At 27.2% G+C, this 21,346-nt stretch overlaps 1 protein-coding gene and 1 non-coding gene across 2 annotated transcripts in view; both read right to left on the reverse strand.

The window, feature by feature from the left end:
- Nucleotides 1-21,346, reverse strand: part of ImpL2 (Ecdysone-inducible gene L2) — a 58,727-nt gene that overhangs the window by 32,372 nt on the left and 5,009 nt on the right. The gene's annotated exons all lie outside the window — the stretch shown is intronic.
- TRNAG-GCC (transfer RNA glycine (anticodon GCC)) lies at nt 12,274-12,344 on the reverse strand. The gene has a single exon. It is a non-coding gene; the product is annotated as a tRNA-Gly (tRNA).

Consider the following 21,346-nt stretch of genomic DNA (forward strand, 5'->3'; position numbering starts at 1 on the left):
CGACGAAAAAAATTAAAAAAATGTTGAAGAAAATAAATACAAATATATATATATTCAAAAAAAAGTAAATATTATTTCCAGTAACAAAGTTTTTTCCACCGAACAGAATTTCATAATTTTTTATTAAAACGTTCAATAGATAGAAAACTAAATAAACACCAAAATACTCACACCATATACATACACATATGCAACAACACAATATTTTGACAACGACCTTTATAACTTTAGATTCGGTGACTTCATAATGTCAGGAAAAAAAACTCTATGGACAGCTATTTATACTATTTGTCTTTTATACTCAAGAATTTCGGGAAAGTAAAATAAATTTAAAAAAGAATTGATCTTACCATCAATGAAATCGAGGATGATCAATCGGAACAATAAATTAACAAGGATCTTTTGGTAGGGGAAAGTAATCCTGTAGGCTACATGTCACCTAGTAACCGGTTGAACCCACCGGGTTGGTCTAGTAGTGAACGCGTCTTCGCAAATCAGCTGATTTCGAAGTCGAGAGTTCCAGCGTTCAAGTCCTAGTAAAGGCAGTTACTTTTATACGGATTTGAATACTACTAAATCGCGGATACCGGTCTTCTTTGGTGGTTAGGTTTCAATTAACCACACATCACAGATATGGTCGACCTGAGACTGTACAAAACTACACTTCACTTACACTCATACATATCATCCTCATTCATCCTGTGCAGTAATACCTGACGGTGATTCCCAGAGGCTATAGGAAAAAAATAAAAGTAACCGGTTGAAGCCAGGTACGCAGGTTTAAATATATACAGGAAAATAATTTTTTATAGCGTTAAAACATAATATTATGAAAAATGTAAAATATATAAATATTTTTTAATATATATAATATTTTTACGCCGTTTTATCAGTTAGCTAATTCATAAAACATTTACACGTTACTTTTTGGTAAGAATATACCCACAACTTCTCTTTTCTTTTAGAAACAAAGAAAGTAGATTAAACTTCCGGTCAAAAAGAACTACAATACAGCACAATATACTATAAACTAAGTGCAAAATAATAATTAATTAGGTAATGCAATTTTATAAATTTTAGGATTTTCCATTTTCCCTCAAATTAAAATAAAATATACCCCTTTAATAAAATGTTGAGATATAGAAGGACCATTAGGTTATTTTTTTTTATCTCTAATTTCTTAAAAAAATATTTGTTAAAAATATATTTTGAAAATTATTAGGTGTTTATATTACCTTTGAGACTAAATAATGAAATAATTTTTAAATTACTTTTATTTATTAATTTCTCATCTACAACAATAAGTCTACTCAATTACAACAGTTAACCTAACTCCTTTTTTTTGGATGATAAATAAATTTAGTAGACTGTAAAAAATAATTGGGATTCGAACCCACAGTTCTTCGGATGAAAGGCAAATAATACCACTTTGCTATGGAAAAGTAAATAATTTTGTGTTGATAGAAAAGTATACTAATTCAAGATTGCTTACAACCTGACTGTCTATCTGTCACCTTCAGATAGCTCTTGAAAAACTTTTTATACTTTGTTTCCTAGAGTAAGCATAGTACAGCCTACGCAATTATTATAAAGAAAATCCTATAACTTTATCTACAAAAAAGTCACACTTAGTCGTTTAAATGTAACCTTAATATAAAAGTTTTAACTAGCGGATGTTAAATATTAACAAAAAAAAAAAACAATGACTGCGGTTAACTCCAATTATGTTGTAAATTTATAAAAAATTAAATAAAAATTTTATTATAAACGAAAAAGAACTGTGATTTTTTGATGACGTCATTCTCTAAAATGAATTTTGAATATCTATTATGGTAATTATATCAATGCCATTTTCAATAAAAAATAAATTTCAAACAAATGCATTTTATCTAATAAATAAAACATTAGAAAAATAGGAACTAAAAAATTAATTAAATAATCATCGAAAGAATGAAAATAAAATTCCCTTCTAAACAGCTTACAAACAGACTTATAAATAATATTTTTTAAGTTAACTTTTTTTTTAAATTGATATATGTACAAAGTGTTATTACAGGATAAAAACTAAATTTTTTTCAATTTTTATTAGTTTGTAGAATATAATATTTTCCTTGGCTTTCTTTAAATTACAAATTTTAACTGTTTCTGTAAAGAATTTACTATGATTTAATCACGGAGTTCGTTAGAACTTTGTCGGTAAGAGGCAACGAAGTCAACAAACTACGTTTACAGTTCTAAACATGACCTAAACTAACAGTGAAATAAAAATGGGGGGGGGGGGGGGGAAATAAACGTGAAAACATCAGTTGGATTTTTAATAAAGAATACTTTCAAAAAATACCTTGATTTTGTTAGACAACGTTTTTTTCTATTTGACGACCCGCGAGACTCGAATATGTCATTTTATTCATTTTTTTAACGTACCTTTACGAATCGCACCGCTAGGTAGCAGTATTTGATAGTACTAGGTAACGTACAAAAACTTGATAATGCACTTGAAATAATAAAATATAAAAGAAAATATAATACAGCTTGCTTTAATAGTAAATGTTGTTATGTAAACGAAAGTACTGAAGATGAAACAATCTTTTTAATTCCCATCAATTCTTTAAAAAAAAATTAAAAGTATTAGTTTACAAGATTATACTAGTTTTATTAAAAAAATGAATAAATAAGAAATAAATTCGATTGGTAAAATCAAATTTAACGATAAAAATCGAGGGTTACACTTACAAAGTAATAAGTGCAATATTACATCACGGATTTTCGATTCGTAAAGGTCATTATACTAGTTTTATTACAACGGAAAAATATGGTATAAAGTGAATGATATGACGTTTTTGGGTTTAACGTAAGAAAAATTTGTTAAATTGTTAATTAAATTGTATTTTTTATTTCAGTTAGAAATGTAGAAAATTTAATTTTGAAAATATTCATGTAAATTACTTAAGAAAAATTTAAATATTGAAATTTAACTTTATTAAAAAACAAAACAGATTGAATTGTGAAAATATTTTAATAGCATGAAATAACTAATTTTCTCCATAGTTTGGATAAAGGTTGTCCATAGGTTTTATATATATATATATATATATATATATATATATATATATATATGTCGGAGAGGCGAGGAGATTTGTCAGGGATTCAACGTTTTGTGTTTCACTCATTTTTATTATTACAAGTGGAGAATATATAAGATTATAATAAAGTTCAATTAATAAAAATGAGTAGATAACTCGTACAATGAAATAATTACAAATGATAATTATCACTTATCAATAACTCAGTAGTACACGAATTATAATATAAGATTAATTTAATTTAGAATTCAAATAATATTAAAACAACTTGCGATAGACCGAGGCTCAGGGAAATAACGAATTCGCGATCACCAGGACGTCTGTTCGATCTGGGTTCCAAAGCAAGACTGACTTTTCTCAATATTCTCAAATAATATGCCTACTGCATATTTCCCTTTCCTTATTAATTTTATGATACCCCTATCGTCCTGGGATCCCGACTACGTTGACAACCATGTGCCTACCTAGGCCTAAGCCTACCGCAATAAAACAATTTAAACCTTATTCTACAAAATATTACAAGTAACAGTACATTTCTTAAAACTACTAAAAATACAGATATTCTAAAGAATATTCTCATCGTTTTGTCGGAAGATACTCCACTGTACTTTATTCTCCGACATATATATATATATATGCAGATAGGCCTACGTATAAAATTTTTGGCTTGAAAAATTTTAAAACTAATAAATCAATTTCATTGAAATTTGGATATACTGTAGTAGAATATTTGAAGTTGTGCACATGAAAATTTAATAAAGATTCATTGAATAGTTCTTCAGTAACTCGATTTGAGATCGACAATAGACAACATAGCCTCAAGATTATGAGATAATATTGACTCTTTTGGTTTATATTTCATAAGCACTTATGCAGTGAGTTTAAACTTGATGTTTGTGTGTAGGGTATACTCGTTATTTTTAATTATTTCATCAAATTACGGTTATAATAATTTAATTTTCTTATAAACAGAAAATATATTTTAATAATTATTAAATAATAACAAACTATACCTTTTTTTATCTCATTTAATTTAGGTTTTGTACATTTTATGCGCAAAAAGTTATACAAAATAAAATGTATTTAATCGAACATATGAAGTGGGTTGTAATCTGAAAATCACTGCGTGTCTGACTGCGAAATAGTGAAGGCGTCGGAAACGAAAAGCCGGTCTTCTTGCGCAAAACTGCGCAAGAATGTTTTCATATTTAATGTACTCATATTTATTTTAACATTATTTTATGTATTTGTATTTAAAAAATTAATATGGACTTTAATCACATCAATTTTTTATCTTGTAATTAACTGTAAACATTCCTAACGTGATCTGTACAATGTATTATGTAACGATCAGAATAGACGGTTTATCTATTTACTTATAAATCTTTTTCTTACACAATATAGAAATGCTCATTAATTTTTATAAATTGTCACTTGTATTTTCTTGTAGAGAAAAGATTATTAGCTTAGGTTAAAATCTCATTTTCTTAATTCTTTATTCAGTTAAATAATTTTACCCTATTAAAATAAACAAAAAGAGAAGTGAGAATTGTTAAAAAAATTTATGGTGCTTTGAATATATTTTTAAAGAACAAAAATAAATAAAAAAAAAACTTTATTAAAAGTATTATTTAGAAAATAAGTCTTTAATTTGATAATAAATGTTTTTGCTTAATGAAATAATGTTAAACATTTGTTTAAAAATATCTTTAATTTTCATTATTCGATAAGAACCCTTTCTATCTGTAATAGGTATGTCTAATACTCTTAAAATAAAGTAAATATAAATTTCAATTTACAAAAACAGAAATTTTGTTTAATTAAAAAGAAAAAATTATGATGATTTAGAATTTCTTTTGCGTACTATACGGCATCCTTCACGTGTACAGGCATACATAACACATTCATGTAAATTATGCACCCAACATTATGTAACATCTATCTGAAAATGAAAATAATGGAAGACAATGCAACAAAACAACCATTTGAATTGCCTTATATAAGATTCAATTGAAACATTATTTTTTTATTCATGTCATTAGTTTACAATTTTCTTATTATTTCCCTAAATTAGGTTTTTGTAAGAAACTCAAAAACAGAAATAGCTGTAGAATATTTTTTCGGAACGACTAATGTTGATAAATATTTCTATTAAAAAACAGTTAGGACCTAAAATAGGCCTACAAAAAATATTCGTTTAAAGAAAGGTTTGAGAGCTGGTAAAAAAAGCGCGTTTTTTGTTATCGCAAATTCAGCTTTAGCCATGGTTTGATCAGTGCTAAAATAATTTTTCGCCAAACAACGGTAAAAACCTATATTAAAATTCCACAGAAATGTCAGACATAAAATGTTTATTTTTAAAATAAAATCAGTTAAAAAATTATAATAAAAACATTTAGGTAAATAATTTTATGTAAAAAATTTCGGGCTTTTAGAAGACGGTCAAATTAGTCATACCACCATCAACTTATAGTCTTTGCTTCGGTGCAGACTTCAAAAAATAAAAATTTAAAGGAAAAGTGATAAAACATAATGTTAAAATTTTTGGTTTAAATTGTTTTTTAAGTAGCTCAATATTAATATTTTTATTTAAAATTTGGATAGATCTAGAAAAAAAACGCGTCATTTGAAAAAAAAGCCATCCATAAAAAACACAAAGGTAAGAAATCTGCACTTTGAAAACAATAAGAAAAAATTTCTGGTGCGCTACAATTTATTACGTTATCCTAAATTTCCAACTAATTTGTTTTGTATTCCTGCTTGAAAACATTTGAACAAGCTGATAAAATATTCTCACATTGTCTGATAGAAAATTAATTTTTCGTTTAAATGATCGTTCACTTAAGTTATTTAAAAATTATTAGTAAAATCCACCAGAGTAACTTTCTAAATAAAATAAAAATAGAATATTGAAATCGGTCCATTTGTTGAAGAGTAATCTTTAAATATGCAAAAAAAATCAAAAGTCAAATTAAGAACCTTCTTTCTATTGAGTTACAAAAAAAAAAAAAAAAAAAAAAAAACTGTTGTAACTCTATGGATTTACTTTTTTTTAAATCCAGTTTTTATAATGAAATGTTTAAAAAATAACTTTATTGGGCGGAAAAATACATCAAGAAGGCATAAGACAAAATTTTTAAACAGTTTATATATATTAAATAAAAAAAGTCACCTAATTTATTAATATTTTTATTGGTTATTCTCCAACATTCCTTGAGTAAGAAATAAAATAAGATTCTATTATTTTTAAAAGGATAATGTAGGAAAGTGAGCATAAAATAAAAAAATAAAAATGAAACTTACAAATAAAGAAGTTAAAAAATATTTTCTCCTAATTAGTAAAAGGATAATGAACTGTTTATCGAAAGATAGGAGAACATTAATTATTACTTTAAGCTGTCTCTCCGCGCCTTTATTACGGTTTAAGACATAAAATATGGGATTTATAAGATAGACTAGACAAACTTTGCTTTCACTGAATGTAAAGACGTTCATTATACAGCTCTGTGTGAAAAAGGATAAAAGTCTCAAGTTCTGGCCAGAACTTAAATTTTGGTAGGCTAAACAACGTAATGGAAAAACATTTCATTCTTAATTTTTCCTAGAAGATATCTAGCGAGATACTTATTTTTCTTTAAATCTGCTGTTTAATTTGCGTGAGTAACATATTTTTCTTTCTCAGAGACTGCTTACAACTTGTCTGTCACTAATGCCACTTAACATGTAAATACTCATATATATCTACATATATAGCATTTCAATATAGTTGATAGATTGTGTTTATAAACAATAACATACAAAGATATCCTGTTTTTTAATAGTACTACTCTTTACGATTAGGTTTTTATTAATTTATCAATAACTGATATAAAAATAATTACTAAGAAATCTTGCGTTAACTTTCCCACACTAGCAAATTGATCGGTTAAACCGACACCGGTTAAAAGAGAATCTCGTGCAGTAATAATAAAAATAATAAAACAAATTAATTTTCATTCAGAGAAAAGGACAATAAACCGTCTTACCTTTCTCCCGCGAATTGTGATTATGTGTGTATGTATATGTATGTCCGTGTGCGTGAGAGTGAACGAGAATTGAATGATATATAAACATATGTAATACCTGACGTCAGTTAAACCATTAATGAATATGAATGATAGAATAGTGCAGTCTCTTCAAGAAAATTTCATTACATTCATGTGTTACACCTCCCACTCTTCTACCCTCCTCCCCACTCAATATATAAAGTCATTGTCACTAACTGTCCTTGTCACTCTTGTCGTTATTATTACTATCTCACTTTCATCCTATCGTAGCATTTCACTTATCATGCAACCGACGACGTTTCATTCATTTTTATGTACCAGTTCATTCAATGAAATACATCACGCGATGTAGTGGGGTATCTAATTACACATACTACAGTTAAATTATATTGTTATTATTACTATTATTATAGTTTTTTATTACACTGATTATATTTCTAGATATAATATATATTTTATGTACAAGTGACCTTGGAAATAATTAATTAGTTTATAATTTTTATTAAAATAGAATAGTCTTTCATAAAAAAAAAAAAAAAAAAAACTGAGTAACGTTAAATTAAACTAATTTTGTTTATACCTATTACACAAGGTTAATAGTAGAATTATTTTGTAGAAAAATGCTTAATAAGTTATTTTAAAATAAATATTTTTTATATTTATTAATTTAAAATAAATTACACGTAATAATTACTTTTTTTCTGCTGATATGTCAAATAAGTACGTATATTTCCCCTAAAAGATTTACTTCTTGGTTAAAAATTATCTCCTCGTAAAATGGATTAATTGTATATATGATAGAAGAAAGTTTAAAATTTTTAAGAAAAATCAGATTAAAATACAGTCAAGAGTGATTTATAATTTGTAAAAGAATCCAGTTAGTTACGATAAAAGTAAAAAAAAAAATCTGATGTGGACACCATGTGACTTATTGTACGCCTATTAAATTACATATACACATTAAAAAAAAAGAGAAATATATAACATTTTATTTCATTAATATCTTCTGATATTTTTTCATTTTTTTTTATTGTCATTATTGAATTGATCGTAAAAATTCTTTTACAATCAGAGGCTAATAATTATTAATAAACTAATATATCTAAATTAAAGAAAAAAGTTAAAAAAAGGAGATGAAGTCGGATTAGAACCGATGTGCCTTACCCTTGTAAAATCCAAATATTTCATTAATTAAAATTTTATTTGGCTATAACTCTGGAACTAATGAAAATAAGTACCACTTATAATATATCGTTGAAAAATCTCTCAATGAGGGCTTATTACTGCAGTTAACAAAACGAAAATCCAAAAAAAAACAATTTTTTTTGGCATTTTGGACACTTTTGATCTAGTCGATTCCAATCAAAAGGGACAGTGCACAATTAGATGTTACAACAGTCCAAAATCTAAAATTTCAAGATCCTACAGCAATCGTTTTTGAGTTATGCGAGATACATACGTTTGTATATACGTCACGCCGAAACTAGTGAAAGTAGATTCAGGGATGGTCAAAATGGATATTTCCGTTAAAATCTGAAAACTGACATTTTTCGCGATTACAGTACTTTCTTTACATCGTACATGTTCAAGGAAGTAGTAAGAAAAAGACAACTACACTATAGAAAGATGTAAGTGAAGAATATAACCTAAAATTTTTTTTTGGTCACTGGTAGAAGCAAAAAAGGATCAACGAGCAAAGTATTAAAATTGAATTCAATATACTGTAAGACGTGCAATTTTGTTATTTATGTTAAATTTATTATTTATGAATTTTATTTCTTTTTACGAAGTAAAGGAAGTATTGTGATTGCGAAAAATTTCGGTTTTCAGATTTCAACGGGAATCTACATTATTATCATCCCTGAATCCATTTTGACTAGTTGTGGCGTGACATCTGTACATACGTAGGTAACTCGCATAAATCAAAAACGATTAACAATAGGATGTTGAAATTTTGGATTTAGGACTGTTGTAACATCTAGTTGTGCACTTACTTTTGATTGCAATCGACTGAACCAAAAGAATTCAAAAAGCCCAAAAATTTCAAAACATTTGGATTTTAGACGTTTTCTTAACTGTAGTAATAAGCTCTCATTGAGAGATTTTCAACGATATATTATATGTGATACTTATTTTCATTGGTTCCAGTGTTACAGCAAAATGAAACTTTAATTAATGAAATATTTAGATCTTATAAGGGCACATCGGTTCGAATCAGACTTCATCTCCTCTTTTTTTAACCTTTTTTCTTTGATTACCTCCGATTGTAAAAAAAAAAATTACGATAAAAATAATTCAATAATAACAAAAAAGATAAATTTATAACAAACAGTAAAAAACAAATAATTATAAGACGTGTATGTTAAATAACTTAATAATTAAATAATAATTGCGCAATAAAGAAATCAAAGCTGTCGACGAGTTTAAAAAAAAAACCAGTGTTATCTTGATTGAATATTCTTGGTTACTGGTACATTACGAAGAGAAGGTTACTAAAGGGTAATTCAATAAAGTAATTTAATCAGTTGTCAACAACTTACGCAGCAAGGAAAAAACAAACGTTGTTAATTGGACTGGAATAAATTTTATAAATAATTTATTTTTTCAAGAAGCTTGACCTTGACGATCAAATCACGTTATCATACTATTTTACGAAGGGGCGTTATTATTTTTAGTAAAACATTGTGTAATATCACTTAAATATTTATTTTAGGCTATTTTTTTTCTTAACAGTTGTCATCTTCACTCTGTATAATTCTTTCTAATATGGTAGTCTACCTAACCAATCTAAGCTTCTCTCTGTATCAGACAAATATTATTCTGGAGCAATATGTTAATAGTAGTAGCTGGACTATGCAACAATTATTCTGCAAATATCTGCTACCGTTTGAAACACTTCAAAACTCTGGAAGAAATTCTATGTTCTAAATTTAAAAAAAATAAAATTTTAATTATGTTTTTCTAATTGAAAATGCATCCGTTTAGAAAAAATGGCATGCAAATCTAGAACATGGGAAATGCTAGTTTAATGTTCTTATCTATTAACCGAGAAAGAAAGATTTTTTCGTAAAGATCGTGAGAGGTGTTTCAAATTCTATTTAATTCTTAAAGTTTCAATGAAATATTTCTGCAAAGTTAAAAAAATTACTTTCAAATATTCCCAGAAAGTAAATTAATATACAGGAGAGGAGGTTCTTATTTTCTTTAAACAATTGCGCTTTCGGTAGGAGGTCCTTATCCTCAGATAATTTAATTATGAAAAATTACAAAATAAAAAATCAACTGATGATACGGATTCCCGTGAAAAAGGTTTCGGAAATGTAAGGAACGAGATTATTTTCGATTTAATTCAGTATTCTCATGGATTAATAATACAATTTTAATTAAAGGTCTAGTAATTATTTGAATTTAAAAAAAATCGCTTTTATTCACTTTATAATTGACACTTAAAACACTTTTGCTAGAATAAATTCGTAGTGAGTAAATTATAATAAAAAAAGACAAATATTTCCTTTGGAAGGGATTTGAAATCATTGATAAATTATTTTATAAGATATTTCTTCAAAACATTTTGTGTATTTTTTGTAGTTTAATTTTTTCCTGATATTTATATTTTTTTTAATGTAAATTTAATCTTGAAATAACGAAAAAATCTAAATTTCAATTTTAATCGGTTAAGATAAATAAATCTATTCAACAAAATAATTAATTTTCTGTTAATTTTAAAACCCAAAAATATCGTGAAAGTGAAACTGATACCAAGTAATTTTGTAATTTAATCATTTATTGTATAGTAATCTTTAGTCTTTGGCTTAAGAAGAAATAGATTAGCCAAAGAATGGTACTTAAAAGAGAATTGGCAATATGTGTTATGCTACTGGTCCGTACCAAATATTAGTATAATTTTCAAAGTTGTAAATGTCATTTAGAAATAACGATTAAAATTAAAATTTCTATAAAAAAAAAAAAAATATGTGTTTAGTTATTTTTGAATTGTTTGTAACCATCGCTATCAAACAAATAATTACGTAACAATGAATAAGATATGTTATCATTGACCACTTGTTATGATGTATTAGTGTCCAATAAAAACTAGCCTAATATTATCTTTTACAATCGAATTATTAATTACTTGATTCTACTGTCGATATATCGATCACTAATTTTTAATTTAAATTCTTCGGAATGTAGTCGTCCATTTAGTTCATTCATAATAATAGTACAGTAAATTGGTAGTATTAATTTAAGTATAAAGTACCAAGTAAGAAAAACAGGTTCTATTTAACAAAAGACTGCGTCATCGTTATTATTATCTTCTTGTCACTTAAATAATTATTGTGTTATATTTATTATTATAATAATAAATATTGTAAGTTACATGACGTCATAGGACCAACAATATACCATGTGAGGTAAATATCTCACATAAGATAAAAATGTTAGACATTTCCTACTTAATTATATGGTTAAAAAAATCTCATTCAGTAATTTCATTATATAAACTGGATTAAAAAATAAATAAATGTAAAAAAATCAGCTGTTATTTTCTCGTTTTTTTATCATTAAATATTTTTTGAAGTTATTTAACACTTAAAAAACGGCTGAACTTGTTGAACTCAAAAAATTCATTTAATTAAGCTTTAACAAGATTTTGGATGATTTTCTTAAACCAATTTTCCAGCTATTGCTGGATCTGGGTCTGTATATTTAGGCAAATTCAGTTATTGCTACCGGCTTGCCAGGCTTGACGTAGCTGCAGCGTATGTAAATGTACCAGTAAATATGTAGTCTGGAACAAACTCGGGTTGACCACTCTTGAAGTGGTTGACTACTCTTGAAGTGTTATTAATTGAAACCCAACCGCCAAAGAACACTGGTATCCACAGTCTAGCATTCAAATCCCCGTAAAAAACTAACTGACTTTACAAGGACTCGAACCTTAGAACTCTCGACTTCGAAAATCAGTTGATTTTGCGATGATGAATTTAACCACCTTGCTTGATAATTCCTAAATTGTAAAAAGGTATGTATGAAAACAATATATATAAAATTAATGTTTCAAAACCTCTATTATATATTTTTTAAATACTTTTTATGACTTTTTGCCATAAAATTAATTATATAAAGAACGAAAAAAAAATCTATGCATCGGCCGGGAATCGAACCCGGGTCGCCCGCGTGGCAGGCGAGCATTCTACCACTGAACCACCGATGCTCATACCTAAACTCTAATACTATTTTATTAAAAGTTGTGTTAGTATTGCTATCTAAAAGACAAGAATGATGGTACAAATCGTGGTCATAAAGCACGGAGAAAGTCTTCTTCAAGAACGCTGTACATTAACTCTGTTTTTATCTACAAACAAAAAAATGTGCGCGCGGACACACACATACACTCACACAAATGTGTGTATATGTATACACGTGGGCGGATATATATATATGCCTTTTTAAATAAAGGCGATTAATCTAATCTCATCAGCGGGACGCTAAAAATAATAATAGCAAATCCAGTTCATTCTCTGCGCGACGAAAAAGAAACGAGAGTACTCGATTTCAAGGACCGAATTATTACAACAAGCAAAAAGTATTTTTGAGGCCTTCCTATTAATCAAAGTTACATAATTATAAATAATTTATTTTTCAAATTCTATATAAAATTATTAATTTATATTGTATTACACAGTATATTTATATTTTTACCTAATGAAATGATTCTAATATGAAAACATCACGGCAATACTTTATATTGTAAACTCTTTAATTGTAAAAAAATACATGAAATTTTAAGCTGCTTCTAAAACAGAAGTCTTTACTATGAAATATCATAGCCTTAATTTTTTCAATTAGATGAAATAGTTAGTTTCCACTAAATGTATATTCTGTAAAAATATAAATTATTGTGAGCAAACGGCTTAAAAAAAGAACATGTACAGAAAGATTAGGCATTTTGTGAAAGATGATTCAATATGATAACAAAGCATTCTTGAGGTAAAAATCGAATTCTGTTAAACGCAGTTTTATTTTTTTTTAAATCTACAGTACATGAATACGTATAAACTTGATTTATTAATAAAATAATAAGACATTTTTTTATAAATTACAAATATTTATTTACTTGAAAATTAGATAAAATATATATTTATTTTAAATCGAATGAAATATTAGCAATTAGGTCAATTTTATATTTGGGTAAGGTAATATTTTAATTTACTCTAGATTATATATATATAATAAACTATGAATTTGACAAGAAATGAATTAGAATTTTTTATGTATATGTGGGTCTGCATGACATATCCGCATATCAGGGAGAGAAAAAAATAGATAAACCGCATAAATGAAAGGGGATGAAAAATCTAAAACGAAAGAGCTGGATAGAACACCTGCCCTTATGTGCGTTTAGAGAATTAAAGCTAATTGATCATCACTATGAAATATAAAATGACTTGATATAATTATATATTTGATTAATTTTACGGTGAAAAATTTACACAGGTAGGATAGATTGAAACTAAATCTACGTATAATTAAATTAGTATTTGGGTTTAACTTTCGACGAAATATTAAAGTAAAATATTTCACAATTACCCCAAAAACAGAAGTTTAAAAAATGTATTTTTTTACGACTGTTGCCTATTTTCTCTACAGAACTATTCATCATAAACTACACCTACCTTTTTTTTGTTAGGAACGATGGCTAGTTTTGTGTATTCTATTGATGAGTATCGATCAAATCTAATATTTTTAACTTTTATTATTAAACATAAAGTAGACACGGTTTTTGTTTTACAAAAATTATTCATAAAACATATATTAAAACATTTTTCTAATTTACATAACTTCAATAATGCTATAAACAGATTTAAACGGTACAAAAATATCCACCACATGATGGTACAAAATGTCCACTCATAATTAATTATAAAAGAAAAACAATTCTCTAATTCAAAACATATTAAATACAAATTCTCATAATCATATTTGTACGTCATGGTAGAAATAAGATTATAATTGAACGACGCATCTTAATACGCAAATATTAATTTCGATGAATCTTGATATCGGCGCTACAAAAACTAACAAACACAAAAATAAATCTTTGAAACTATTTTAGTTTCAATATTTTTGTTCAAGTATGAATTAATTATTATATGCTGTTGCCCTAGGTAATGTTACACAACTATAATGTACATCCTTCCACACAGAGAGGGGTTGACCGGTCAAGGGCATGAAAAATTTTAGAATTTTTTTGTTACCTTTTAATTTCCAATGTACATACACGAGAATATCCAAATGGTCATGATTATTTTTTAATACAACTGTACAAATTTTCGCGCGTTTTTACTTCCTTGTACGAAGTAAAGGAAGTATTGTGATCGCGAAAACTTTCGGTTTTCAGATTTCAACGGAAATATCCATTTTGACCATCCCTGAAACCATTTAGACTAGTTTCGGTGTGACGTGTGTTCGTACGTATGTATCTCGCATAACTCAAAAACGATTAGTCGTAGGATGTTGACATTTTGAATTTAGGGCTAATGTAACATCTACATGGGCACATCCTCTTTTTATTACAATCGACTGAATCAAAAGTGTTCAAAAAAGCCCAAAATTGGATTTTAAACTTTTTTTAACTGCAGTCCTCATTGAGGGGTTTTCAACGATGTATCATAAGAAGTGCTTATTTTCATTAGTTCCAGAGTTATAGCCAAATAAATCTTTAACTAATGAAATATTTGGATCAAGGGGAAGGCACATCGGTTCGAATCAGACTTCTTCTCCTTTTTTTAAAATTAAATATGCTGATTTATTAATAATTATTAACCTCTGACCATAAAATAATTTTTACGATCAATAATAATTCAATAACAATAAAAAATAAATGAAAAAATATCAGAAGTTATTAATGAAATAAAATTGTATGTACTTTTCATTTAAAAAAAATGTGTATATGCAATTTAATAGGCGATCGAGGAAGTCATGTGGCACCCACATCAGTTTTTTTATTTTAATAAAAGTATGTGAAGTAAGTGCGGAAAACATCTAAGTTAGAACATACCTTTATAAATCTGTAAAAGTTTATTTAAAAATAAAATAAAAACGACTGTACATCTATTTTTTCATAATTAATTTCACAATTACAACATTTTAATGGATTCTTTTTATTATAATATATATATATCTTCTGTATTTATAAAGCAACTTGTTCTGCTGACTGACTGATTCATAAATGACAAGTAAAAACTACCGAAGATAAATCGCTGAAAATTTGTTAACGTGTTCCTACGGTGTAAGTGCATATTAAGAAAGTATTTGAAATTCCGTGTTTAAAGGGTTAAAATGGAGAATCAATGAAATTTACTATTTTTTTTTAAATACACACCAAAATATCAATTTGATATTTTCATGAGAATATATACAAAGTAATATCTTGATTTAAAAAAAATAAAGATATCAACTTGATTTTGGGTTTGTAATTTTCATAAATATCTAATTTCAATATCAATTGAATTTAATAACCAATTTCAATATCAGTATAATTTTAATATCAATTCCTAGATTTTTCGAAATTCGACCTGGAAAATGGTGAATAAACGTAAAAAAATTTTGAACAATGATTGCTAATTTTCCCCATTTCCGACTTTACTAAACAAGATATTCACTCGATTAGAACTTACAAAATATTCTCAGATAAATATTTAAAAATCATTTACCGGTTTTTTGAATTTTATTATTTTAAGGAGTGTAAAACATAAACTACTTTTTAAATTTTTGCCGTTTTATGCTACCGCTGTTGAATAAATCTTTTTGAGATTTGGCAATATTATAATGGTAATTTATATTTGTAATTCTAATTACTTATTTCGCGAGCGAAACAGCGACGGGAAATCTAAAAACCAATTAATGGGTCGTGTACTGATCAAACTTGCTTTGAAGAAATTACAATACGCTAATAGTTTTTAGAAACTGAACAGGTTATAATTTTTATTTATCATTATTATTCTTACAAGCATTTATTGAACACCATCTGTGTTCAATAAATGGTCCTGGAGGCAGAGACCTGACCGGCTAAATATTCCCTGACCGCGACGGGAAATGCAAGTAAAAACATAGCGCGGCGCGAGAACCAACCGACCGATTATTATTGTATTTCTGACACCATGGCAAAGAAATAAGTTATGAATTTTTCGTCGTCAAAGTTGTGTGTACTTTAGTTAACATAGTTACTGTTATTCTGTATCTTGTAATTTAGTTTCTTTTTCAGGTTTCTATAAAGCCTGAATACTTTAATTGTTATTTATCAGTATTATTCTCAAAACCATGAAGATAATGAACAGTGCGGGGTTTCAGGGGCGGAATCTTTCTGGATAGACCGGAATGGCGACCGAAGCGGAGCTCTGCGGCCCTGGGTCCTATGGTCCCGGGAGGCCCCGAGGAATCCTGAATTGGCTCCGGGGTTCGCCTTGGTTAACTGGATGATCTGGGCCCCGAGGGTACAGGTACTGGCTTGACGGAATGGCTTGCTATAAATAAAATTCAAGATGCGTTTCAGTAATTCCTTAAATCTTAATTTGTTAGGTTGCGAAATATATGAAATAAAAACGCAACAACTGCTTAAATTTTTTAAATAAATACAAAAATAAATTAGGTTAATCACGCACGATGATTCGCCGAAATATGCCTTTATGAAGAGTAAATACACACACACACGCGCGCGCGCGCGCGCACACACACATACCAACACACAAAAGCTTTATTAAGAGTGAAACAAGGACACAATTTTCCAGCCAAAGTTAACTAGCCTAATTAACTAGCAACATTATTATTAACTAGCAACATGTTAACTAGCAACATTATTATTTTTATTTGTATTGAAGGTAAATACTGCAATTGTTTTCTCACTTTATATTTATATATTTTTTTTCTAAATTAAATTTATTTTTATGAAAATATAAAGAAAAAATATACTGATTTTTTTTTTAGAATCTAAAAATAATTTCTTTGTGCTGTTATAAAAATAGAAAAAATGTAAGTAAAAAAAAGTTAAGAGTTACAATTTCATTTCAAAGTCTTCTCTAGTAAAGAATAATAATTTATAAAAGAACATTCAATTTATTTATTTACTGCTATAAAAAATAATAAATTATTATAATATAACTGGCTGACTCAATCTCAATAAAACTGATTTTTTCTGTTCTTTGATAAGATTTAAAGATTGCTTTCTAGCCTTTATAAAATGATTTTTTTTTTCAACCAACCAATTCTAAGTGATTATTTTATTATAATTTAAATATTTCACATAACGTCAGTTAAAAAACAGAAAAAGAAAACAAAAAACTATCTTATGATTTTTGTTATTTTTTAATTAAATTAAAATGTATTTATCTAGTTTTATTTAATTTTGTTTTATTTTCAATTTAAAAAACGAAATAATTTAATATTTCGTAATTATATTTCATCAGGATTAAGTTAATATGTTTAAGAGTGCATTTATTTTTTATATTTGTTCACCCAGACGATATAAGAATAAACAAATCGAATGCTACAAACAGTTGGTATGGAAAGAGCTGGAAAATTAAACACCGTTATTTTACAAATCGGAAATCAATATCAAAATAGTGTAAAGATAATTTCAAAAGAATATATATATTATTCGTGGAATGTTTAGAAAAGTAAACACATAGATGCAAATTTGTTGTTCTAATCGAGATGCTTGAAGTAGTTTTAACACTGTTATTAGTGCACAGGAGGGGGTATTATAACGCAATAGGAATTCGTTGGTAGGAAGAAGCCAGTTACGTGTCCATCTATTCACCCACACTCGTAGTCAACGGAGCTTTCTAAAATTTGACAAGTAGTACAATGTGTTCCCATAATATCACATAATGCACGCAGTCATAAAAGTTTAAGAAATATCGTTTAGTTGGAATAAACACGTAGACGCTATTGACAAAAATAATAGAGTAAAAATAAAAAATCAAATATTTAATAAATTTAAAAAAGTAAAATGAGTTCAAAACAAGCACTAAAATGTAAAAGAAAATATAATACTCTTCAATTAACATTTCTTTAAATTTTTATTTTCTGAAGTCCGTGCAAAGTAAAAAAAATAAAAATAAATACTAATCACTAACTTTTCTAATTTTTTTGTTTTTACTTTTAAAATCATTTAAAGTACAGGTAGATCAACAAAATACTTTGCACGTGTGTACTAAACCTTTTACAAGAAACTCAAGGACATGAAAAGTGCGAGTTGATAAAAATTAGAAAAACGAAGTTAAGTAAATATTACCGAACCTGCATTAAGATTGTGTGGGATAAGAGAATATGTGATAAATTTTTTATCACAAATTTTCCAACTAATTCTTGAAATTTGACTGAAATACTTTAAATATCAGATTGGGTTATATATCAATCGCTATGCTTATAATATTTCAATACTAAGTTGTGATGAAAACAAAAAATATTTTAAAATCGTTTATTTAGAGAATGTAATTTTTTGTTAAAAAACTTCCACTATTTGAAATAAATCTATAATGGATCCTTTACAGTAAATTCCCCTGCAAAAACAAATTTTTGAAACCAGTGAAGTTTATATAAAAACTAGGGCTTAAAAATAAACAAATTAAATTAAAAATAGGAGTTAAACTGAAAACTTTTCCTCTTTTTGGAAGTCGGCTGAAATTGAAAAAAAACTAATTATTGAAACTAGGGCTTAAACGTAGAAAATTATATAAAACATAGGGGTTGAACTGAGAAAATGTTTCTCTTTTCAGAAGTGGGTAAAAATTTAAAAAGAAACCAACTGACTACAAAATTCTGGAATACAATCAATATTTAATAAAGTTATTTCTATAGAAAGATTAAATAATTTATTCACAATTCGCTTTATATAGAAAAATAAAAACATTCAATAATTATGTGAAAATTGCAGATGCTAAATGTCATTTTTGAAAAAAAATTCTTTGCGGCTTAAGCTGATTTAAAAAAAAGATTATACGTACTATTACTATTTCTAAGTATTTATGTCCAGCCGGCCTCCGTGGCGCCAGTGGTAGCGTCTTGACCTTTTATTAGGAGGTCCCGGGTTCGAATCCCGGTCAGGAATGACATTTTTCACAGGCTACTTGTCATTCGGCTCATCCTCTGAAGCAATACCTAAGGGTGGTTTCGGAGGTTAAAAAGAAAAAAAGTATTTATGCTTTAATTGTATGACCGTAAAAAATAAATTATTATAAAAAATCCAGATCAGGTTTCAGTGATAATTCTTATTAAGCTTATGTCTATTTTTTCCCTATTGGTGGAGACAGTTTGTAGAAAATGGATTGTTTCCAACAAAATTTGTTTGCTTTACCCTATTTGCTAAGGTCTTTCTTATGATTCTGACGCATGTAAAGTCATCTGATGAACAAGTGCCACTACTCAGAATTAATTTCTCTGATAGTAATATTGCTCATTATCCTGTAGTGAATAGAGTGAAGGTCAATCAAGACAGAGCTGAATATTACGTATATTTCAATGAGCTTAGCATGCTGATGTGCAACAGTGAATTTGGCTTGTTAAAGAAGGTCGATGAAGAAGAACCGGAATCACTTCATGACTCACTTTTTTTAATAAACTAAGATGTTAATCGGAACCAAACAAGTCCGTTCACATTCCTATCACGTATCTTACCCATATATTTTTTAATACGATTGAGACATGAAAACAAAATTATTATTAACATTAAAAAACAAATTAACTTTTTCGTGTGTAAACCGTAATTACATGCGTGAATTTTTTGTTATAATGAAACAACTTGTCGCTATTATAAAATTAATTTAATTATCAACCAATTAATTAATAATTACTTAAATAAAATAGTTTTGCAACTTCTATACTTATTACTGATTTGATTTTATGTGAATTATCTTTTATTCTGAATTACTTTTTTTTATGAGAAAGGAGAATTTAACTAATTAAATTTTAGATGCTCAACATTTTTGTTATATACATAAAGTTGTTTTGTAACGAATTAATCACAAAAATATGTAATAAATTTTAATTTAGTTGTAACCACGTAATCTATTTATATTGGTCGTATTGTACATTTTATGATAAGTTTGAAGCTAAAAACTCGCTTTATAATGAATTTAAATTAAAAAAAGATAAACTGCTGCCGTGCCTTATATACCGAGCAGCATTAAATATAATAATTTATGTAATCTATAATGTTAAATGATAAATATAATACTTATATTACTTAGCGATAATTATTATACTTTTTTCTCTCCGTAACAGTAAATATAGCATATATTTTAAAAATTGTTTTTTATCTCAAATCTCATCATCATTGTCGTAATAATGAGTATTTTAAATTACTTAAATTTTATAGAATTATAATTTATAAAATCGCTTACCAGCAATTATCAGTAGTAATACACGTTCTAGCGATTTCAGAAAATTATTTCCATCTTCCAGAACGTATGGTAGTTAGTTATGTATGTAATAATATTTACTTCACATATTAAGTTATATAAATAAAATAATACTTGTATAAATATAACAATTGATCGTCAAAATTATTAAAATTGTCATACATAATTCGTCTTGTGATTTTGGTGGTCTTAATTGTTGTTTATTGGGAGGGAATCCATATAAACCATAGAAACCACATATAAATTGGGAGGATTCCCTCCCAATAAATATAATAATTGAGACCATCATAATGACAAGACGAATTACGTAACGCGCGTGTGTGTGTGTGTGCGCGCGCGCGCATATAACTTTTCGTTTATTCAAATAAATGTTTTCTTTATTCAATTTAGGCCCTTTCACGACCAATGGTTTTCTGATTATCAGCCATGGTTTTTCAGCTACATATACATATCGTTAAACAGTAGTTATGTCTTAAAATTAACAAAAATTCTTTTCGACATTCTGAATAAGAAAATATAAAAAATATTGTTTAACGGGCCCCTTTGATATATGTATAATACGTAGAATTATAATTATAATTTATAAAACCGCTTACCAACAATATATACATATATTGTGTGTGTGTATGTGTTAAATTATTCCTGCAATGATACATATGTGTACTAACTGAAGTTAACTCTTTTTAAAGTGTTTCCATGGCCAGAAGTTATAACTTGGATGTTTCAAAATAAGGTAGGAAGAAGATAGTTAAATCTTCTCTTGCTCTGGAAATTCATGGATATTAGGGTTAACAAG

This window comes from Lycorma delicatula, chromosome 8 (assembly GCF_047948215.1).
Source record: "Lycorma delicatula isolate Av1 chromosome 8, ASM4794821v1, whole genome shotgun sequence".
In the NCBI taxonomy this organism is placed as follows: Eukaryota; Metazoa; Arthropoda; class Insecta; order Hemiptera; family Fulgoridae; genus Lycorma; species Lycorma delicatula.